At 37.3% G+C, this 7,507-nt stretch overlaps 1 non-coding gene across 1 annotated transcript; it reads right to left on the reverse strand.

Moving 5' to 3' along the window:
* Positions 1-6,879: 6,879 nt before the first annotated feature.
* LOC128249215 (5S ribosomal RNA) lies at positions 6,880-6,998 on the reverse strand. Its single transcript, XR_008265337.1, has one exon. It is a non-coding gene; the product is annotated as a 5S ribosomal RNA (ribosomal RNA).
* Between the last annotated feature and the right edge of the window lie 509 nt (positions 6,999-7,507).

Raw genomic sequence — 7,507 nt, forward strand, 5'->3', positions numbered from 1 at the left:
GTCACTCTCTCGCCCTCACTCCTCCTCCTTTGCTCACGTGGCTCCTACGTGACCATCAACCATTTTTCTTTCTTTCGCTCCGTTGTAGTTGGAACAATGAATGGGGTTTATCGGTTACACCTTTTCATCTTTCAGACGACGGACCCACCTGCATACATTGCTATAATCTAAAGTATTGTCCTCAAAGACATTTTTTAATCGTCGGTGAATGTTCACAGGGGTTTCCCCCTCAGCAACAAGAAATTCAATCACTGCTCTTTGTTTTTGATGTAACTCTAAGGGGGGTAGCCATTTTGAATTTTCCTTACCCCTCTAAAAACCTGAAAAGTAAGAATCAAAATATTTCAGAACGTAAATGATGTAATCCTTTATAACTGGGACATTTTCCAGTTATTTTTTATCAAAAACTTCACATGAAATAAAGAAAATGGCATTGCTTTTTGACTCACCCTCGTATTTCTCCCTGGGACATTTGCTTCGTTCTGTGGCTTCATATACTGTCACCTTACGCAATTTCATTTTCTTTTTTCGAATAATTTTCGCGTTTTTTATTTTTTTATTCTAAATATTTTAGGATTATCTTTTTGTCTTTAATTTGTTTCAGTCTTACTGACTGCGACCATGCTGGGGCACCGCTTTGAAGGGCTTTGTAGTCAAAGAAGTCGGCCCTAGGACTTACTTTTTTTAGCCTAGTACTTAATCTATCGCTCTTTTTGTAGAATCGCTAAGTTACGGGGACATAAACACACCGACACCTGTTGTCAAGCGGTTGTGTGGGCGACACACAGACATAAACACAGACACACATACACATACATATACGACAGGCTTCTTTCAGTTTCCAAATCAATTCACAAGGCTTTGGTAGGTCTGAAGCTATAGTAGAAGACACTTGCCCCAGGTATCACGCTGTAGGACTGAACCCGGAACCATGTAGTTAGGAAGCAAGCTTCTTACCACACAGCGACGCCTGCCCCTAATATCTAAAATAGTGTATTTCCTATATCGTGTAAAATTCTTTCTACTAAAGGTACAAAACCGGAAATTATGGGGAGAGCCCAAGTAGATTACATCGACCCCAGTACATAACTGGAACCTCGTCCCCGAAAAGATGAAAGGCAAATTCGACCTCAGCAGAATTTGAACTCAGAACGTAGTGACGGGCGAAATACCGCTAAGCATTTCGTCCAGCGTGCTAACGATTGTGCCAGCTGGTCATTAGTTTTTCTCCATATCTTTGGTATAACACTGTGATAATCTTGAGTTTATGTGAAGTAAAAAGACAGCATGTGATAAATTGACACTGAAATTGAGACAAAAACTATTCATTGGATAAAGCGGATAATGCCATTGTCAATGTCCTTCAGAATTTCTTCAGTTAATAAAATTTCGAAGAATTAATCAAAATTCTCATCTGAAACCCCGTGGTGTATTTGAAAATATAATTGATGTCAGCAGCGGTGTTTTTGAAAACTAATCCCTCATATTCACCAATCAGTTTTCGAGGCTGTTATTTCCGTTTTAATATTCACTGCATTGCAATGTCTCTTCATGCATCAATGTTTTGTTGTTGTTGGTTTGTTCTTATTCACGCAGTTAAATAACCCTTTGGTTTTTTTTTTTTTTTTTTTGCTGTTGAGCTTTGAAAGGCGCGTGATTTCACTCAAATCCCAACTTTGCCTTTAATCCTTCCGGGTAAAATCAAATACCGTATTTCCAGCATACAAATCGACATTGCATGTAGTATAAACATTGTAAGCGTTAGCATTGAAACGTCGTCGCTATCTTTCCAAAATCTGCTGCATTGCACAAAGAATTTTCCTCCCAGCAAAGTCGTCTTGGTGTATAAGTCGACCTATCTATTCTATCTTGAAAATTCGACTTGTATGTCGGAAAATACAGTACCAGTTATGTACTAAGGTCGATTTAATCGACTAACCACACACTTACAAGCTGCTGGCCTTGTACCTAAACCAGAAATTATTAGAGTGTTGTGGATTAATAAAATTGTTAGAACGTCGGACAATATATTTGCAGCATGACATCCAGTTCTTAATGTTCAGAGTTCAAATCAAACCGAGGTCAGCATTGCCTTTCATTATTTCGGGGCCAATAAAATAAAGTAGTAGTTGTGGGATGGAATCGACTGTTATCGAAGGAACCCTATAATTTCATCACCATCATCGTCGTCACCGTCATCGTCGTCATCGTCGTCGTCGTCGTCGTCGTCGTCGTCGTCGTCGTCATCATCATCATCATCATCATCATCATCATCATCATCATCATCAACAAACTGATAGTGTATTATTATTGTCATTGTTGTTGCAGATATCATTTTCTCACACAATGTATGACCCTCTTTCTTTATTACAGACTTGAAATCTGCTATCGTTTTCAAACAAGGAGAGGTGGAACATTATAACGATTGTACTGTTTCTTGGAGCATTTGTAGCCCGAATATACAAAACCGCTTCTGTATGGCTATATTATATAGATTTAGTTGATTCCCCTAAAAAGAATCAATAACAGTATGTTAAAGGAAAGTAGGTTGGCGAAGTTCATAATATGAATACAAATGTCGCTCAATGATTGGCAGGTTATTAACTCTAGATCCATTTCAGCTTTATCTTGTTCGATAAAACGGAAAAACTAAAGCTAAAATGGACACCTGTAAAGAAACGGTAGCGACAACTGCAAGAACAACAAAAGATTTTCTTCACAATGGATATAATAGTAGCTAGACAAGATCATTTAAAATGACTAGAATATTTTGGATTATAGGCCCTGCTTCAAGATGGCGACAAGTGTAATTGTAATTAAGTCGATAAGAGAATAAACATTTCGCATCCTCTCTAGCTAAGGAATGTAATTCTTATTCTACCATCGGCGTTTTTACTGTAATTAGCCTCGAACACGACAGTATACCATTTCTAACAACGTTACGGTTACCGGGCCGCAAAAGAGCAGACAATGACTGTGAGAGGAATAATTTTAAGACAAATAATAATAATGATTTTAAATGTTTGGCACAAGATCAGTAATTTGCGCGAGTGGGGTGATGGTGTGAAAGTAGATTACATCGATCCCAGAAGGCCTGAAATTTTTTGTGAAGTGCGCTAAATCGAACTCAAAAGGATGAAGGGCAAAATGGACTCCGGCAGAATTTGAAGCCAGAAAATAAAAACAGATGAAATGCTACGAAGCGTGCTAACGATTCATACAGCTCGCCTTAACAACAATAACAACTACAACAACAAACATAACAACAATAACATAGACAATAATGATAGCAACAACAGCAACAACAACAATAATGGTAACAATAATCGTGTTGATGATGATGATTGTGGTGGTGGTGGTGATAATGATTATGATGATAAACCGTTCAATCTTAAGTCTACTATTTAGCCGGTCATCAAATATGCGAAATATGAAAATATTTCTTTCTTTGGACTGGAATTGAAAACAACCCCTTTTGTATCCATAAATTACAAATGAAGAAAGAAAAAACAAAGATTAAAATGAAAATCCCTCATTAGTGGCGCGCTGAAAAGTCTTGTAATGGTTTGTGGTTAGATTAACGGGTTATTAACACTTCATGTCTTAATCTTTACTTCATTCGATCTGAAGAAACATTTAAATGCTTTGTAGTCATGAAAACAAAGACGAAATATCAGATTGCAACAAAGAATTTGTACGGAAAGTAATCTATGCAGGAATTAGCTTTTCAATAATTCATGAAATACTGTCTGTGTGAGTAAAATTTTACCTTCGCTAAATGATATAATAAAAGGAAAACTGCTGCTGTTTGAAAAGTCCTATACAGAGTTCTTCAAAACGAATGAACCGATTTCATTATGTAATATTTTAGCAAGGAAAAGCAATAGAAAACTCCAGCTGAGTCCCAAGTATTTACTCACAATCTACTTTTATTTCCTGTCTTACAATTGTTCAATGTGGCCACCACCTGCAGCACGGACAACATCGATGCGATAAGAGAAATTCCTCCCTTGCTCTTTGTGCTTGGCCTGCATGATCCCCAGACCTGACCGTGTGTGATTTTTTTCTTGTGGGGATATGTAAAAGTTCGCGTTTATGTTCCACAAGTACCACAATGCGCCAAGCCTAACACATAACTCCAAATAACAGGAAAGTCCTATTCTTAACTCAACTCAGTGGATCGTGGTATGCTGATCGTGGTATTTCTCGCTGTAGACAGCTCACAGATCCATGCATTTCAGAGTGGTTATCTCCTCTTTAGCCATACAGTACGGAAACGAAGGCGCTGCGAACTTGCGGACTGACACGAGACACACATCCCTCTTATGATATTGCCATCATCGCTTAATGATTGGTTGCACTACTCGCCTCGTATTCAATTTACTATTCCAGTTGCTAAACAGCGCAACTAATCATTGAACAATGACAAGAATATCATATTTGAAATGTTAACAAGTTTGTATTTATACTCATCACAGCTCAGCGCTGTCACCACAAAACACTTTATTTCACGTTGCTCTCTCTTTCCACAAGGGGAAATGTTGGCCTGGTCGCTTAGTGAGCGGGGTGGCGTCATTTGAAGTCTAAAACAATGCAAAAGCGCATTGTGACCAGCGATGTGTGACAAAATTTTATAGCCTGGTCGGTCATGTAATCACGTAATATATGTATATGTATGTGTATATGTGTGTGTGTGAGTGCGTGCGTGTGTATCTATGTGTATATCTGTCCCCCATCAGTGCTGTTAGTTTGTTTACAGCCCCCATAACTTAGTAGTTCGGCAAAAGATACTGATAGAATAAGTCCCAGACATTAAAAATAATAGATACTAGAGTCGATTTGTTTGACTAAATACCTTTAAGGTGATACCCCAGCATGGCTGCTGTCCAATGATTGGAGCAAGTAAGTGATGAAACGTTAAACTTCTGATGAAAATGAATCGCACGATCCGCATTATGATTGTTCCCTATAATCATTTCACAAATTTTAGGGAAACTAGGATTGTGCCAGCGTCCCTTTGCTCATCCTTCATAAATCTAAACTCGGACGACGTAAGATAGAAATATCTAAAATTTAAGGCGCGCTAATGTTGTAAACGACCCTATCGGGGTCTGGATTGGAAACTCTTCTCCTTACGTCATTCATGACCTTTAGATTTGTGTGGCTTAAATTCTCAAATAAATATACATATATACAAATAATAATGTTGATATTTATTCAGAATTTCGGTGTTAATAATTAATACTTTTAATTTTCAAAATATGAATTATCCATCAACAATTGAGAAACGTTCTTTATTTTATATCCCGGAGATCTAGGTTATGGAAAATGCGAAAGTCATTCCTACCTCAATGATATGCTTCAAAGACCACATGCTGATAATTAATCAATCAGGCGTATGCGCACAAAACACGCACGCACGAGTACACACACGTGTGTATGTACGCACGTATGTATGCATGTATGTATGTATGTATGTATGTATGTATGTATGTATGTAATGTATGTATGTATGTATATATGTATGTATGTATGTATGTTTGTATGTATGTATCACTACTCACTCTCTCCCTATATATATGTATATATCCATATATTTATGTGTGTGCGCATGCGCGTCTCTCGTTATATTTTTACGTATTTTCACTTGTTGATGTCCTTTTCGTATTCTGTGTTTTTTTTTTTTTTGGTATTTTGTCCTGTACTTATCTCTCGTGTGTTTACGTGGTTTTCGCTCGTTGGTGATGTCCTGTACTTAATGTGGACGCAATGAGACTGAACCCGAATCAAATCAATGGGTCGGCGATTAGTCAAAAATTCAGCTTCGATCGCAAAGTGCGCCCCAGCGACTATCCATAATTCTCAGCACAACTTGGGGTCTCGGAACAAAACTTATTTCCCTCATACTTTCTATTATTCTTTTATCTCTGGTTCATATATCGTGATGTCTCTTGTTCTTTTCTTTTCCTTTTTTCCCCTTTTTGAATCAAACAACCGCGATAAACGAGTGTAGAGAATTGTATCAATATATATATATATATATATATATATATATATATATATATATATATATATATATATATATATATATATATATGTATAAGTATATGTATATATATATATATATATATATATATATATATATATATATATATATATGTATATGTATAAGTATATGTATATATATATATATATATATATATATATATATATATATATATATATATATATATATATATATATATATATATACTGGATTTAGTAGATATAGAGAAACGTCGCAGTGAACTCTCTAAGGACGAGGTCAAGCCTGTGTTATTTGGTGATCCGGTGGGTGTCCAATCACCATTCCTTTCCTTGCAATACTTGTGCAATCCTAAGGAATGACACTTGCTAAATAATCTTCGTGTTAGCTTCAGGAATTTAGTGAAAATTAAAAGATTGCTCTAAAGCAGATTTTCCCAACCTATATTTCCTCCAAGCCCCACTATAATTTTCCAGAAAAATGTATGACCCGTCGGTGGTTGGAAAAAAAAAAACAACAACATTATTTTTAATATAGTATTAGAATAGTCAGCAGGCCAGACGAACTTTCTTACGAAGCGAACTTTCTTATTTCTTCACTGCCCACAAGGGGCTACACACAGAGGGGACAAACAAAGACAGACAACAAATTAAGTCAATTATATCGACCCCAGTGCGTAACTGGTACTTATTTAATCGACCCCGAAAGGATGAAAGGCAAAGTCGACCTTGGCGGAATTTGAACTCAAAACGTAGCAGCAGACGAAATACCGCTAAGCATTTCGTCTGGCGTGCTAACGTTTCTGCCAGCTCACCGCCTTATTTTTATTTTTTTATTTTTTATTATTTTTTTAATGCTTACAGCACCTAGGTTTCCCAAGCGGTCACCCATCTAAGTACTCACTAGGCTCGACGTTGCTTAACTTCGGTGATCGGACGAGAACCGGTGCTCTCAGCGTGATATGGCCGTAAGCGAACTTTCTTACGAAGCGAACTTTCTTACGGCCAAATATCCCGAGGCGAACTTTATTACGGCCAAATATCCCGAGACGAACTTTCCTACGGCTAAATATTTCGATGCGAACTTTCCTACGGCCAAATATCTCAGGCGAAATTATCTACGGCCAAATATCCCGAGGCGAACTTATCTACGACCAAATATCTCGAACCAAATTTTCCTACGGCCAAATATCCCGAGGCGAACTTTCCTACGGCCAAATATCCCGAGGTGATCTTTCCTACGGCCAGATATCCTGAGGCGAATTTTCCTGCGGCGAAAATGTTTACGGCAAACTTTGTTAGAACCGCATAAAATACGCATTAGCGTGATCATTCGACTGTTTTCCTTAAAAGACATTTCAACTGGGATCATCCTCATATTTTGAAGACATCATTCGATTCTATAAAGACGTGGCTGCTACTTCTAGCATCTAGGACAACATCAGATGTTGCTTTACTAATGTTTGAAGTCATACTTTCTTCT

Source organism: Octopus bimaculoides, chromosome 12 (assembly GCF_046866305.1).
Source record: "Octopus bimaculoides isolate indiv1 chromosome 12, ASM4686630v1, whole genome shotgun sequence".
In the NCBI taxonomy this organism is placed as follows: Eukaryota; Metazoa; Mollusca; class Cephalopoda; order Octopoda; family Octopodidae; genus Octopus; species Octopus bimaculoides.